Source organism: Lycium barbarum, chromosome 7 (genome assembly GCF_019175385.1).
Source record: "Lycium barbarum isolate Lr01 chromosome 7, ASM1917538v2, whole genome shotgun sequence".
In the NCBI taxonomy this organism is placed as follows: Eukaryota; Viridiplantae; Streptophyta; class Magnoliopsida; order Solanales; family Solanaceae; genus Lycium; species Lycium barbarum.
In genome coordinates this window covers 22763251-22780938 of record NC_083343.1, presented here as the reverse complement: position 1 = coordinate 22780938, position 17688 = coordinate 22763251, and positions in this window count along the sequence as shown.

Here is a 17688-nt window from a genome sequence, read left to right as displayed (position 1 = left end):
CTTCTACCCCCACTGGCAGGAAATATTTACCCGACATACCCCTGAGCCAAACCCCTTCCTCCCTGTGATACCATCGAAGTATATTTATATATCATGATGGTATCATGGAGGACTAAGAGAAGGACTGAAACAGTCCTCCATGATACCATCTCACTATATTTATATACCATGATGGTACCATGGTCCTGAGGAGTGTCTCAATGCAGTCCTTCATGATACCATCACGATATATGTATATAAGACGATGGTCATAGAAGTTTTTTTCGAGAAAAGTGTGTCGCTTTTAATAAATGAACACTGATCATTCATAATACCGATTCGGTATATTTATATACCATGATGGTATCATGGAGGACTAAGAGAAGGACTGAAGCATCTTCCATGATACCATCTCAGTATATTTATATACCATGATGGTATCATGGAGGACTAAGAGAAGGACTGAAACATCTTTCATGATACCATCTCAATATATTTATATACCATGATGATATCATAACTAGGGGGCATCTCGGGTAAATATGTTTAATTTTTCTGGGGGTAAGAAAGTAATGGGGGTATGAGCGGGTGATTTTTTATTTGAGGGGGCTTGCGCGATCTTTCCCCAAAATTATATCCACCCACGGTCTAGTAACGATAAGCAGTCCTAAATGTATTACATGCTTACATATATACATTTAAATGGTAAAATTGCAACTCAAAAACTAAACTTATAGGGAAAATCGCGTTTTTAGTCCCCGAGTTATTGTTATATTGCAGTTTTAATCCCTGTGTTATCTGACTGAATAATTTTAACCTTCAATTAAGCAATATGAGCTATTTTGATCCAATAACTGACGAAACTCATTAAACCAAACAGATTGTTAATTGAATATAGCAGACCCATGTTGAACATATTTGAATTATCTATTAATTTGTTTGTTAAATGAAATGATGAGGGTTACTTCTTTGGCTGCAAACTTCATTGATTGTCTATGTAAATGTTTATGTTAAACCAAAGCACATTTAGTTGTTAGCTTTTCAATTGGAGCCAAATGTTTGGGAAAATGCAGTAGTATTTCTTATTGTTGAATTATCAAGTCATTAACCTTACTAACAATCAAAAGACATTTTCGTTTAATGAGTTCTGTTAGTTATTGGATGAAAATAGCCCATATTGCTTAATTGAAGATTAAAATTGTTCAGTCGGATAATACATGGACTAAAACCGCAACATAACATATATAACTCAAGGACTAAAAAAGCTGTTGTCCCAAACTTATAATATAATGTGAAGTTATAAGACCAGAGGATCACACCATGAACGAGGGCAGCATGACTATATACATATATAAAAGCACTAATAATTTCGCTTAATGTTGAACGACGAAAAGATTCTCTAAATGTTGATCGACTTTTATGCCCTTAATTATTTACATTAATTTTTATAATAACTAATAAGTAAAGGACACAATTGAAAATGCACATTAGGATAAAGAGGTTGTACTGGTAAAGGAACTTAACTGCACGTGGAAGAAGTAGATACTAGAATTACAGTGGAACACGAATTGCTTATTGTGTAAGAGATAGTGATGAGTAAGGATTGGTGAAATAAATTTTTATTGGATTTTGATTCTACTTGAAAGTCATGCAATTTGATTTCATTCAGAAAACACAAAGATAACAACTTTTATAAATAGAACAATAACGCCTAAAACAAATTCCTCGCGGTCTCAATTACCTTGCCAGTGTTTGTTAGAAAATTGATATATGTTTTTTCAGCTTCAAGATTCAAGAAAATTGATATCTTTTCTTGCACTTCTTTGCTCTTTTTCTTTTTCAATCTTTAAATAATGTTTTTTTTTTGCCTGTTTGTCTTAGAAGTTCTCTGTTTTTTTTTTCTTTCCAATCTTATTTAAGGTGTATTTCTAATTTTTTAGGTCATTATATTTTTCGCCTAGCAATGATAAGCTCTATTAGGTATGTTTCTCTACTTGTCCTTCCTCCTTTCTTTGTTTAATTGTTAACGAAACCTCTTAGAATGAATATTATGCTCTCTTGTAGTTAGATTTTTAATTTCTTGTGTGTTTGTTAAATATGTTTCGTTCGTTGATGAAACATTGAAATTAACTTTAGTATAATATACGGGTTTACGTGAATCCAATAACACTAACTTCCAAGACATCTTTTGATCTTTTGTGCCCTCTATACATCATTAATTTGTACTAGCTGAGATACATATATTGGCGAAGCTACCCACAAACTTCAAATCCTGAATCTGTTATAATCTTTTAAAGTTAATTGTTCAGATATGGCATATAATAGATAGAGGGAGAAAATCGGCAGAAGAATTTGGTGAGATCTTTCATGAGGTGTGGGGTGTTTAAAAAGCAAAATTTTGATACATGAATATATCTCCGAAATATTAATCGACTTTTATGTGTTTCAAAATCAATTTTTCGATAAAATAGAGAAATTCGTATTTGATAAAATTGTAAAGCTTAGGATTTTTCTTAGTATTTAGAAAGTTAAAGTCAACCAGAATTCTACTCAGAATTTTGTACTAAAACATGATTTAATAATTTGTGTTCGTACTGGAAACTACAATTATCATTTTTATAGGGCATATTCGTGCGACGCACGTACATAGGAACTAGTCTATATTTATTTTAAAAGCATGAATATAAATGTTGGTTGACCAAAATATCCTTCAAATATTAAACGACTTTTATGTCCTTCAAAAATAATTACATGTTGGATAAAACCGTAATATCTTTAACTTTGTTTAATAGTAGATTTTGGTTTCAACAAGAATTTCGTTAACTGAGAATTTTGGTAAATTTAAATTCATTCTTTTTAACCACTCAAATTGATTCCTATTATGATTCATGTTCTTCCTACTCACGTAGGAATAATTTTGAAATTGTGTGGATTGAAACATTTCATCACAAGTTTAATTATTTTTGGAGACAACGAACCAAATATTATCAATTTTACCTAGTAGTTCTTTTTTTTTTTTTTTTTAATTTATCAAGCTAAGTGTAAATCTCTCTTCTCTCTCTCTGTTTTTTTTTTTCCCTTTTAGAGTATCCTTTAGAGCTTGGACTTTCTTAATATTTTTATCCTTTTCATAAATGATGGTTGATCAAAAAATCATTCAAGTATGGAATAACTTTTATACCCTTTGAAAGTTCTAAAAAATGAGAATACAAGCTAAAACTAAACACGTTTGGCTTATTATTATTTTTTTAGTCAAGGACTCATTCATTATCAGGAAAAATAAGTTTATGTTGGAATCAAATTCTTGAAACCTCTTTGCTCATCGACAGCTATCTTGTGTGAGCACATAATAAAATTTTGACAATCTGCATTGTGTAGGATAAGGTATAAGTTTTTTTTTTTTTTTTTTTTTTTCGTGATTTGTTAAATTACGTTAACTTATTTTTCATGGGATGTAGATTTGTTTGGATGTACTTTTGTTTTGTTTTGTTATATATGTACTTGATTTTTTTAAATAGAAAAATATTAATTACTATATCTGACTTTGTGATCAACTAATTTTTTTTAAATAAGTAACTAAATATTCTTAAACCGATTGATATTTTTATAATGTAATTTTGTTTAATAACAATTTTCAACACTTTTATTTCTGTAAGTGACAATAAATAAATATATGGTCACTTAATCTTTAATGTTGAATTATCTTAGTCATAACATATTTTCTATATGGGGAAAAAGAAGAAAAAATAAATACCGAGAAAATCAATTTTAAAGAAGTATTAAGTAGATACAATAGGGAGAAATACAATCAGAAGGAGCTAATTCAAACCCCCATCTTTTACTATAGTAAAATTTTGTAATGCATATAAATACATCGAATTATAAATAATATTATCTAATATTTTTAACTATAATTGAGATTGATTGGGAATAACGTGCAACTGCACGTTTATACAGATTAATTATATTAAAAGTGGGAACACCCAAGTGTGCAAAAAGTTGAAATGCTTTTTTAATGTTGAACGATTATTTCCCTTCTATTAGACACAATAGTTATAATACTTTTGGACAAAAATGTAAATGCACATTATAATAAAACATACTACCCTTTATAAAAAATAAACCTTTTATTTATAACATAGCTTTAACAGCTATGAAATGTATAAGCCAACATGAAACGGCTGTAACATAAAATGCCTACTTAATGCAGTTAAATCCTCAACATAATCATATATTAATGAGAGAATAGTTACTAGAGGTTACAAGAATGTCTGTTAGTATTCTAACCTTTCATATTACAGAGGGATAAACCTTTGGTAGAAGGCAAAGCAATTTCTGCATTTTCCTTTTTCTTTATAATTTACAAATGTTCATTTTTTCTTCTGGAGTATTCTCTTTCACTTTGAGAAATGGTGACAAGAATCGGTACGAACGTAAATGAAGGGAAACAACACCGAAACTTGTAGATGTGATCCAATAAATTAATTAGATAATCAGAAGTTGTCTGTTGCTCCCAAACGCACACACAAGTATACGTGGTCGTACAAGTAATATAGACTGTTAAGTCCAGATATCGATCCCACAGAGACTTAGATTCTACTGTTTAACTAATTCAAATTCGACTGACACTATTCAAGAAAGTGAAAATCAAGATTGTTTGTGGTACTAAACTAAAACAGAAAAGTAAACAATTTGTGATGGGTGTTTTTATGACTGGGACTACGTCGATAAAGATTGTAAGAAATTTCAGATGAGAGAAAGATCTAGGGTTGTGGCTTTCGACAATCCAGATGATCTTCAGACAATTCCACCTATTTTATTTCCTGGGTTACTAGTTGACGTGTTGATTATGCTTTATGATATTCTCTCGAACTACTCACAAGCCTGTAGGTGTTACTTTAATGCCTATATCTCTATGATCATTAGATGTAACAAGAACGCCTTTATTCCACCGTATTCAACTAAGTAGGGCTAAAGGGTATATCTCTATCCTCATTAGCTAAACGATTAAATCGAACAAACTCTATTTATTCTTATTACGTACGTGAATTTCCTTTCTCAAGTTCAACCCACGCACCACAGATAGTGTCTAACTATTGGCCAGCTAATCAAACAATTAAAACCAAGAATAAATAAGCAACCCACAATATGGAAAATCAATAGATAATAATTGTCATCAAATCAACTTTCAAGTCTTTCGCCACAACCCTAGAACTAGGAGATTTAGCTACTCATGATTCGATCATAGACAAAAGAAGCCATGAATAAACTAGGGTTAAAAAAGATGAAAAATAAAATAACCTAGAGAGATAAAAAGGAGAACGGTGGCTTACAAATCCTTGAATAATCCCAGAATACCGTTCTCAGCTATAAAAACGTGTATATATAGGCTAGGGTAAAAATAATAAATAAGGAATCCAAATCCTAGTCTAATCGGGAAAGCATCCGCAGAGTCCCGCTTTCCTTCTGCATCGCGGAAGGATCGCGCAATGATCGGCAGCTTCTCGCCTTCTTCACGCGATGCGGGTCGATCGCGCACCCTGATGACTGAGTTTGGTTGTTCCGCTTTCTTCACGCGATGCGGGTCGATGGCCTGAATTTCTGGAGCTTCTCGCGATCCTTCCGCGATGCGGAAGGAAAGCGAGGATCTGCAGTCGATTAACTCTCCTTTTCAGTTCGTCGTTTTCGTTCGTCGACTCTTCACCTCAGCCAATCGACATATGCTACGAATTCCAATCACTTCAAGCACATTTCCCATCATTTGTCGTCATCGTACCTATACACATAAAATATAACGACATAAGTTCAAATACGACGGTTACTTCATGAATTAAGCGATAAAAGTCATAAGAAGAAGTTGTAATACGACACAAAACATGATATTTGTGCCAAATATCACCACCCCCCACTTAGACTCTGCTCGCCCTCGAGCAGACACAAACCAACATCAGACTACACTTCTAGCTCACTCATTCAAACAGGTCTGCAACGGGATTCGGCTAGTATGGCTAACTCTTGAAGCGAGATTTTCAAAACAAACCAGCGACCCAGATTGCGAAAGCCATGCCAAAGGTTTAAAAACAAAACTCATTTTCAGCACCAAGTACTTCTTTTCAACGAAAACATTTCGAATTTCAAAACAGTTTGACTCAACAACACCACTTTAACGCATATAGGTAACCTTATGATCGAGAAATCAACACTTCACCATTCTATTGCTAATTATGTGCCCTCACCTCAACAAAGTAGTCCATGTCTCATCAAGAAATACATGTTTAAATCAATGGACCTGAAATCAATAAATACACTCACTCTCGCAAAGAACATCACATGTAATGTACGACATACCATATGCTTGCCCGTAGTGTAACCACTCTACTAATACAAGTAAGACGAGCCTAGAATCAAGTAGGACTTCGAGGGTTGTAATGTAGGCTACGGGACGGGTAGGGATTATTTGGATAATAGTGACTAACCTCCCAAAGCACTTTAATACATTATACATTCGTCATTCTTGCACGCTTTCTTTATTAGCCCTTACTCGATACCAACCAACCTTTAAGTTTCTCCCAATTCACCCATTTTCTTTGTTTAAGCACCACTCTTTTTAAAATCACACAAGTTAGAAGGGAAACTTTTTTCGCTACATTTTTTTTTCTGTCTTTTTCAGATTTCTTTGTTTTCTCTTCTTTTTTTTTCTTTTTTTTTTTCCGATCAATTCCCAACTAACACGTGAATTAGTTCTGTTCATTCGGTGCTCCCATTGTCTTCCTAGATTACAATTAACAACCATTTCCCCTCTTTTCGCCTCCCAACTCCCATTATGCATGTAAATTGATTAAAGTGCTTCAGGAGTGTTTTGGATCAAACATTGAGTGTTGTAGAACGAAGGGGTAAGGCTAATTAACTGCTATCAAAGAAAAGGCTAACGACTCAACGGGCTTAACTAGGGTGTTATTTGCACGCTGGTAAGATAACCTTTGAGGCTTTTTAGTGACTAATCAAAGAAACGCCTCTATCACTTTCTAGGCTCAACCAAACTTCATTTCGCTTTGTGCACACACAGGGAAAGTTCTAGATGTCAATACCAAACATGGATTCAAAAAATGAAACCTTACTCACACATGGCACATAATCAACGCAAGAAGGATCCGGTTGTCCCTCGAAACAATCAAACACAATGGAAATCAACAATGCCAAGTGGGTCATACGAGTCAACACAAAAACCATTTTCAAGTGTTTCCAAGAAAAGTAATACAAGTTCACGGCATGCTTTCATAAAACATTTCAAGATCGCTCACATGCCAAGACTTTACCTATCCCGTGCACCTAGCTTTTGAATGTACCTAGCCTACGGACTGATTTTCCCTCAAGCAGGTTGTCATCCACCCGTCATCAGGAACAACCCTTTCTATGACTATAAAAGAAAAAATCTACCTACGCCTGGTTCAAAGCCCCCCCCCCCCCTCGGGAAAGAACCGAGGCCATAAGAAAACCAAAGGGGGTGGATGATGAATGCCTACTAATGAGGGGCTTAAGAAGTTATCAAAGAAAAATAAAGAAAATAAAATCTTTTTTTTTTTGAATTTTTTCCAACTTTTTCTATTTTTTTCGACACTAAGATGCAAAACTAAAAAGAAATCCTAAAAAAAATCCTACGGCATACTAATCATCATCCGCAACCTCAAAACATGGTGTTACAAACCAGGGACGTATTTCCCCACCCCACACTTAAAGGTATGCACTGCCCTCAATGCATGTAGATTTGAAAACAAATAAAGCACAAGCGAGGTAAGAAATACTCCCTGGGGCCCACTAGGGCCTAGTCGTCCTCATCAAGGAAGTCCTCATCATCAGTCGCGCCCTCATCTGGCTCGGCGTCCTCTTCCTCTTCATCGTCGTCGCCTTGCATCAGCGACTCCGCCTCCTCCTCCTCTTCGAATGCGGCCATTACTCGATCAGCCGAGTTCTCGTCCTCATCCGCGGGTAACTGAGATAGCTCGCCCACCAGCGCCCGAGAATGTGGAGTGTGTGGGTTATCAATAAAGACCCTTGTGAGATCAATATTAAAGTGCTCACTCGCAACCATCATCCCCGAGTACAGCTGAGCTAGTACGGTGGACTGGGCAGACCTCTCCTCCGCCGGGGTCAAGTGATGTCCGGATACGCTTGCTGGGGCCATGACATTGGAGATGTCCAGCGGGTCAATGGGTGCCTCAAGTACTCTGTCAGTAGAGTACGCTAACTCACCGTCAAGCCGGATTAGGTAGGAAGTGAGAGTGTTCCCATAACTTAGCCTTTTCGACTTCCCAGCACGCACTCGGCGGATTTCCTATAGCATCTAATACCCTATGTTTACCGGCTGCCCTGTCATCAGGAAGTACACAATGCACACTCTCTCCCATTGTACCTCCGAGAAGTGATCAAGTGGCATTATTCTCGCATTTAGGAAGCGCAGCCACACTCGGGCCTCTCTACAAAAGTTGCTCATGCTCATACTTCGGTGCTTCCGAACAGGTCCTGAATATCGTGCCCATTGAGCTTTTGAGTTGGCTCCACACAGAGTTTCCCGGATAGCCCTATAATCCGACCTTTTGATAAACTCTAGTAAGGTCTCTACAGGCACATCCGGGACTCCGATTGCCCCGCACAAGGTTGATGCCGACAATGGTACCCAGTTTTGTCGAATGTACACAGAATCTCGAGCCCGACGGATTGGTATACCCGCATAAAGTTCCATGATCAAATCGATGTTCACAGGCCCCGGTTGTTCGAACACAGACGTCTATCCCATGGCAACTATACGGTCGTGGATATTCCTAAAAGTCTTCTTCAGAGGCACCCGACTGATTGCTCGCTCATGGTTGTACCCTTTCGAGGTGTCAAACCCCGCATACCACTCTGCTCCTTCCCCCGAAAGACGGGGGTTGGTTGTCCTTTTAGTTGCTGGAGGAATCACAACCGCGAGATGCTTGCCTTTTCCGGATGTTTGCCCCTTTTTTTCGTTGGGCGGGTTTTGTGCTCGCCCTCTTTTTGTACCTTGGGAGGAGGAGGCGACAGCTTTGCCCTTGGATTTAGCGTGAACCATTTTTCCTGGAAAACAACACATTACCAAACGAGAGGTTTAGATTAGTAATGATGGGGTCGTGGCACAACCCCACACTTACTTCAAACTATATTGTGAAAAGAAAAGTCCAAAGAAGTTAACTACTCCTACAAGACCTAGCAAACAACAACAAAGAACGCGATTGTCATGTTGCTTAGGACGAAAAAGAATCACACTTCTCCAATCCGTCCTTACAATTCGAATTTCATGGTGGGATGAAGTTCACAAGGGTTCCTAAGCTCAGTAAATGTTCCATTGCTACTCAAGACTTCACAATTTCACAAAAACTTGGTTTAGGACTTTTATCGAACACCTTGTGGGCGTAAAATCGTCCCTTAACTTTGGGTAACAATGGGGGGTTGAAGAACCCTCCTTTATGCAATGGGAGTCACATCCGCACCTATTACACAAGCAATACCAATCCCCGCCTACAATTCGCCCATACCCCATATCCCTACTTTACACATACCAACACAATGACAAGGAGAGAGAAAATAGGGAAGATGAACACTTACCTTGTGGTGTTGATGTGGGATGGATTACAACTTGAAGTTGTTTGCGTGAGAGAGGGAATGGGGATGGTTTTTTTTTTTTTTTTTTTTTTCGTATTCAAGGGAATGGGAAGAGTTGGGGATTGTTGTATAATGAAAGTGAGGAGAGGGGGCCGTGTATACCCTATATTAAGGAAAAGAAATATACAAATCGGGTCGACCCGCGCGATCAGTCCGCATCGCGGGTCGATCGCTCGAAGCTGCAGAACTCCACGCGATTTTTCCGCTTCGCGGGTGGATCGCGCAAATCACTGGGCATTTCTGATTTTTGATGCACGATTTGACCGCATCGCGGGTCAATTGCGCAGATCACTGGGCACTTTGTCTGTTTTCTTCTTTTTCGCCCGATTCCTGCAGCATGAACAAACATGACTTATATCCTACAAAAAATTGGGTTTCCTCCCAACAAGCACCTTAGTTAAGGTCGTGGCACGACACTTTTTTTTTTACACGGGTTGCCTCCCGAGGAGCGCCTGATTTAACGTCGCGGCACGACGCAGGCTCTCCTCAAGCCTCTTCTAGATCGATGGTGGTCTTGGCACGGTCAGTGGCTTCCCCGTAGTAATGCTTCACTCGCTGCCCGTTAACCAAGAATGTCTCATCTGAGTTGGGTCTTTTAAGCTCGACTACACCATGTGCAGTCACGCGAACTACTTCGAATGGTCCGGACCATTTGCTCTTCAGCTTTCCACCGAAAATATTCAGCCTGGAGTTATACAGCAATACTAACTGCCCAGGCTCAAAGTCACGAGATTGGATGCGCCTGTCATGAATTCTTTTAGTGGGCTCCTTATACATTTTCGCGTTTTCATAAGCATGATAGCGAAATTCCTCCAACTCGTGCAGCTGAAACAGTCTCTTCTCTCCAGCTTGAACCATGTCGAGATTCAGCTTCCTGATCACCCAATTTGCTCTATGCTCAAGCTCGACTGGTAGATGACATGCCTTACCAAAAACGAGCTTATAGGGGGATGTACCAATCGGAGTTTTGTACGCTGTTCTGTATGCCCACAGAGCGTCATCAAGCTTTAATGACCAATCTTTTCTACTTACGCTCACAGTCTTCTCCAGAATCCTCTTGATTTCTCTGTTCGATACCTCCACTTGACCACTCGTCTGAGGGTGATAAGCAGTCGCTACCTTGTGTTTCACCCCATACTTGAGCAGTAATTTATCAAAGAGCCGATTGCAGAAGTGTGTACCTTGATCGCTGATGATGGCCCGCGGGGTCCCAAACCTCGTAAAAATGTTCTTTTTTAGAAATCGCGCCACCACACTCGCATCATTGGTGGGAAGTGCAATGGCCTCCACCCACTTCGAAACATAGTCTACAGCCACCAATATGTATTTATTTCCCTTGGATGGTATGAAGGGGCCCATGAAATAAATACCCCACACATCAAACAACTCGATTTCCAAGATGCCCTTCAAAGGCATTTCATGACGCTTGGAAATATTTCCGGTTCTCTGGCAGCTATCGCATGCTCGCACAAATTCATGAGCATCTTTGAACAAAGTTGGCCAGTAGAATCCGGACTGAAGTACCTTGGCAGCTGTTCTGTCCCCAGCATGATGTCCTCCATAGGGTGATGAGTGACACTTCTCGAGAATCGCTGAGACCTCTTCCTCTGGAACACACCTTCTGATTAGCTGATCTGTGAAAACTTGGTAAAGATAGGGCTCATCCCATACATAGAAACGACTATCATGCAGGATCCGTTTCTTTTTCTCGTGATTAGCACCAGGGGTAAATTTCACTCACTATAAAGTTCACTATGTCTGCATACCATGGCACCTCAGCTGATTTAAGAGCAAAAAGCTGTTCGTCCGGAAAAGTCTCATTAATCCCCACTGCTTCATCCACATGTTCCCGATCTTCTAACCTCGATAAGTGATCTGCCACCTGATTTTCTATGCCCTTTCGATCTAAATTCTCGATGTCGAACTCTTGCAGCAACAACACCCAATGAATAAGCCTCGGCTTTGCATCCTTCTTTTAAAAAAAGTAACGAACTGCCGTGTGATCAGTGTAGACAATCGCCTTCGTGCCCACCAGGTATGATCGGAATTTGTCAAAGGCGTAGACAACCGCTAATAACTCTTTCTCTGTGACAGTATAGTTCATCTGGGCTGCATCAAGTGTCTTGCTGGCGTAATAAATAGAGTGAAAGATCTTGTCCCTTTTCTGACCAAGGACAACGCCCATAGCAAAATCACTTGCATCACACATTAGAATAAATGGTAGAGACCAATCGGGTGCAACGATAATAGGAGCAGACACCAACCTTCGTTTCAGCTCATCAAAAGCCGTCAGACAGGCTTCATTGAACACGAACTTCACATCTTTCTCTAAAAGCTTGCACAGTGGATTAGCAACTTTAGAAAAGTCTTTGATGAACCGTCGGTAGAAGCCAGCATACCCAAGAAAACTGCGCACTCCCCGAACTGAAACGGGTGGTGGCAATCTTTCAATTGCTTCAATCTTCGCCTTGTCAACCTCTATTCCTTTGCCCGATATCTTGTGCCCAAGAACAATTCCCTCGCGAACCATGAAATGGATTTTTTCCCAGTTAAGTACCAAGTTTGTTTCTTCACAACGAGCTAACACGGCATCCAGATGGTTCAAACAGTCATCAAAAGAATCTCCAAAGACAGAGAAGTCATCCATAAATACCTCCACATAAATTTCCCCCATATCGGTGAAGATAGCCATCATGCATCGCTGGAAGGTACCTGGAGCATTGCACAAACCAAAGGGCATCCTCCGGAATGCAAACGTGCCATATGGGCATGTGAAGGTGGTCTTTTCTTGATCCTCGGGCGCGATCATGATCTGGTTGTAACCTGAATAACCATCCAAAAAACAGTAATAGTCGTGCCCAGCCAGTCTGTCGAGCATCTGATCCATGAAGGGTAAAGGGAAATGATCTTTTCTGGTGGCGTTGTTCAACTTGCGATAGTCGATACATATCCTCCAGACCGTAACAGTTCGTTGAGGCACCAATTCATTCTTCTCATTTTCCACCACAGTTATGCCCCCTTTCTTCGGGACACATTGTACAGGACTCACCTAATTGCTGTCCGAGATAGGATAAATAATGCAGCTGTCAAGCCACTTGATTACCTCTTTCTTTACCACCTCCTTCATGATCGGGTTCAGTCGCCTCTGACACTCAATACTGGGCTTGCTGCCTTCCTCCAATAAAATTTTGTGCATGCAAAACGAGCTACTAATACCTCGAATATCAGCTATAGACCACCCGAGGGCTCAGATGCGATCTCTTAGCACTCGTAATACACGTTCAACCTGCACATCAGTCAAATAAGCAGAGAGGATTACGGGCAATGTGTCTCCACTACCCAAGAAAGCATAGCAAAGATGAGGAGGCAATGGTTTCAACTCAAGAACGGGAGCCTCTTCGATAGACGGTTTCGGCTTCTTCCATGACTCTGGTCTGTCTAGCTCGTCAAACGGTGTCCTTGCTCATAGATAAGCACATGAGGTGTCAAGAATGCTAAGACACTCCTCCACTTCTGCATCTATCTTCAGATCTTCCCCATACGCCGAAGCTGTTTCCAACGGATCTCGCGAGGCTAGAAAGTGATCCAATTCGGCATTTGTGAGATCGGGTTCCACCACAGAAATCATCTTCAACTCCTCATAATGGGCTGGAAGTCTGGTGGCTTTAAACACATCAAAAGTCGCCTCTTTCCCATTAACTGTCATGAACATCTTTCCATCTTTCACTCGGATCACAGCATCAACAATAGCCAAGAATCCTCTCCCCATGATGAGTGGAACATTCTTATCTGCTTCATAATCGAGTATCACAAAATCAACCGGCAGAATAAATGGGCCTACCTTCACAAGAACGTCCTCAATAATACCATCAGGATAAGCAAGAGAGCGATCAGCCAACTGCAAAGTAATAGTGGTTGGCCTAGGCTCTCCCAAACCCAACGTCCGGAACACAGAGGTGGGCATCAGGTTAATACTAGCACCCAAATCACACAATGCTAGCCCAACTTCAATGTTTCCAATCGTAATCGAAATTGTGAAGCTGCCCGGATCTTTCAACTTTGGAGGGATCTTACTCCTTACTCTAGAACTGCACTCTTCAGTAAGTGCAACTGACTCAAACTCTGTCCAACGCCGTTTGTTCGCGACCACATCTTAATATATTTCGCATATTATGGGACTTCTTGCAGAAGCTCCACCAAAGGTATGTTGATGTGTACCTGTTTTAAGAGTTCAAGAAATTTCCTGCAAGCCGAATCTGCTTTCTGTTTCTGAAGTAGCTGTGGAAAGGGAGGGGGTGGTCGCACCACTTCCTCTACATGCTGATCTGCGATTGCTTGCTTTGGTTCAGCTCGCTTAGCAGGGATAAGTTCTGCCTCTGCTATGTTCTTCTTTTTCGGTGGCACTTCTTCTAGCTCTCTACCATTCCTCAGGGTGACTGCTTTGCATTCTTTTGGATTCTTTTCTGTATCACTCGGAAGAGCACCCGGAGGTCTGACATTCTGCATAAGAGTCATCTGCCCCATCTGACGCTCAAGCTCGTGAATAGATTTCTGCATCTCACTCTGAATTTTTTGATTTTGCTGCTGCATCGCCTGATTTTGAGCTATGAGTTGCTTCATCATTTCCTCTAAATTGTTGGCTGGTTGATCTTGAGGTTGCTGATAATTGTTCGGCTTGTGGAAATCCTGCTTCCCAAATGAAGTGTTGTAATTATTCCCATAATAGTTTCCCCGATTACCCATACTGCGATTCTGCTGCCCCACAAAATAGACAGACTCTGGATTCAATGGACAATTGTTATAATTATGAGGTTCACCGCAACCTACACATGCTGCCTGCTGAATGTGCTGAACTGGTTGAATCTGCTGAGCTTGAGGAAACACCCTCAACATCACATTAGTAAGAGTACCTATATCAGCCCGAATAGCTGCAACATCATCAACTTTAAGGACTCCAGCGGCCTTTTGTGGTACCACCCGGCTAGTCTCGTTATACTCATGATGACCCTCAGACATCATCTCAAGGAGATCTTCCATCTCTTCATATGTTTTGTTTAATATCTGACCTTGAGCTGAAGCATTCAGCAGGGCCCTTGATTCATGGTTAAGACCCTCCACGAAATAGTTGCCAATGATCTCCTTTGGCTGCATGTGATGGGGGCAATCTCGCAGATAACCCTTATACCTTTCCCAAGCGTGTGGTAGAGATTCAGAATCTCTCTGAGTGAAGTTAGCAATTCTTCCTCGCAGCTCCTTTGTCTTCTTGGGTGAGAAGAACCTGTCGATAAACTTATTTGATAATATCTCCCAAGAAGTGATAGAACCGGCAGGTAGATTCGTCAACCATTCTCTTGCTTCGCCAATAAGTGAGAACGGAAATAAGGACTACTTCACATAATCATCGGGAACATATCTATATTGGAAATTCTCGCTCAGCTCCACGAACTGCATCAAATGCTTATGCGGGTCTTCACTAGATTTACCCATATACTGGCACGTATGTTGCACCAGCCGTACTGTTCCTTCTTTTAGCTGGAAATTTCCAGTAATGTCAGGCCTAACAATAGCTTTAGCAATGGTCGCCAGACTTGGCCTAGCATAACTGGATAACAAAATTCGTTGTTCTTGTGCCCTCGCAGCTGCTCTCTCTCCCTGTTCATCTGCGTTTCTTGCTCTATCCCTTTCTGCCTGTTCAAGAGCAAGTCTTGCTGCTTCGTTAGCCATTTGTCTCTGTCGTCGGAAGGTTCTCTCGATTTCTTGATCAAGATCAACTAACGGTTGTCCTGAACTTCTAGTGCTTGGCATAAACCAGAGAAGCCTGAAGAATCACAAGTAGAACAACGAAGAAAAGTAAAGACTTGAATAGAAAAACAAACCCAAATTAGAAAAACAGTGAATTTTTATAAGTCCCCGGCAGCGGCGCCAAAAACTTGTTGCTCCCAAACGCACACGCAAGTATACGTGGTCGTACAAGTAATATAGACTGTTAAGTCCAGATATCGATCCCACAGAGACTTAGATTCTACTGTTTAACTAATTCAAATTCGACTGACACTATTCAAGAAAGTGAAAATCAAGATTGTTTGTGGTACTAAACTAAAACAGAAAAGTAAACAATTTGTGATGGGTGTTTTTATGACTGGGACTACGTCGATAAAGATTGTAAGAAATTTCAGATGAGAGAAAGATCTAAGGTTGTGGCTTTCGACAATCCAGATGATCTTCAGACAATTCCACCTATTTTATTTCCTGGGTTACTAGTTGACGGGTTGATTATGCTTTATGATATTCTCTCGAACTACTCACAAGCCTGTAGGTGTTACTTTAATACCTATATCTCTATGATCATTAGATGTAACAAGAACACCTTTATTCCACCGTATTCAACTAAGTAGGGCTAAAGGGTATATCTCTATCCTCATTAGCTAAACGATTAAATCGAACAAACTCTATTTATTCTTATTACGTACGTGAATTTCCTTTCTTAAGTTCAACCCACGCACCACAGATAGTGTCTAACTATTGGCCAGATAATCAAACAATTAAAACCAAGAATAAATAAGCAACCCACAATATGGAAAATCAATAGATAATAATTGTCATCAAATCAACTTTCAAGTCTTTCACGACAACCCTAGAACTAGGAGATTTAGCTACTCATGATTCGATCATAGACAAAAGAAGCCATGAATAAACTAGGGTTAAAAAAGATGAAAAATAAAATAACCTAGAGAGATAAAAAGGAGAACGGTGGCTTACAAATCCTTGAGAATAATCCCAGAATACCGTTCTCAGCTATAAAAACGTGTATATATAGGCTAGGGTAAAAATAATAAATAAGGAATCCAAATCCTAGTCTAATCGGGAAAGCATCCGCAGAGTCCCGCTTTCCTTCCGCATCGCGGAAGGATCGCGCAATGATCTGCAGCTTCTCGCCTTCTTCACGCGATGCGGGTCGATCGCGCACCCTGATGACTGAGTTTGGTTGTTCCGTTTTCTTCACGCGATGCGGGTCGATGGCCTGAATTTATGGAGCTTCTCGCGATCCTTCCGCGATGCGGAAGGAAAGCGAGGATCTGCAGTCGATTTACTCTCCTTTTCAGTTCCTCGTTTTCGTTCGTCGACTCTTCACCTCAGCCAATCGACATATGCTACGAATTCCAATCACTTCAAGCACATTTCCCATCATTTGTCGTCATCGTACCTATACACATAAAATATAACGACATAAGTTCAAATACGACGGTTACTTCATGAATTAAGCGATAAAAGTCATAAGAAGAAGTTGTAATACGACACAAAACATGATATTTGTGCCAAATATCATTGTCACAAATCTTCCTTCTTTTTCTGGTAAGCATTCATCCCCACTTTTGTTTATTTGTATTTATGTGAATGGACGTATTCGAAATTAGAATCTTATAATGCATTTTATTTATAGGTTAAAGAGCCCATTTACTTGAAAGATGATGAAATAAATAAGAGAAATAACATGCACACACAGTGTGGAAGCACACAACGCTCTCTTATTGAAGATTTCTATTGCTAAATACAGAGGCGGATCCAATATTTAAATTTTATGGGTTCAATCTTAAGATTTTTAGCATTGAACCCATCATATTTTTAAAGTTAGGGGTTCATATCTACTATTTATTACAATTTAATAATTTTTTACATATAAATTTAGGCTCCGCATCAAAAATTTGGGGTTCAATTGAACCCCAACCTTTTACGCTAGATATCCCTCTGGCTAAATACGAGAAGAAAATGAGTACATAAAGTATTGAGTTACATTATTTTACGCAAAAGGAACCCCAACATTGAGTTTTTGCAGCCATTGTTAGAAGAAGAAGAAGGAGAAGAAATTCGATATCATAAGTCCTCAAAGTTTCTGCTTCGTGAAGTTCAATTTGTTTTTTGGCTTTCTACTCGTTTTATCGTTTCTCGAATTTAAACTGATTCAAAATGATTTGAGTTGTATTATTGTAAGTGATATTAATTGAATTTCTGATTTAGTTTTGTTTATCTTAA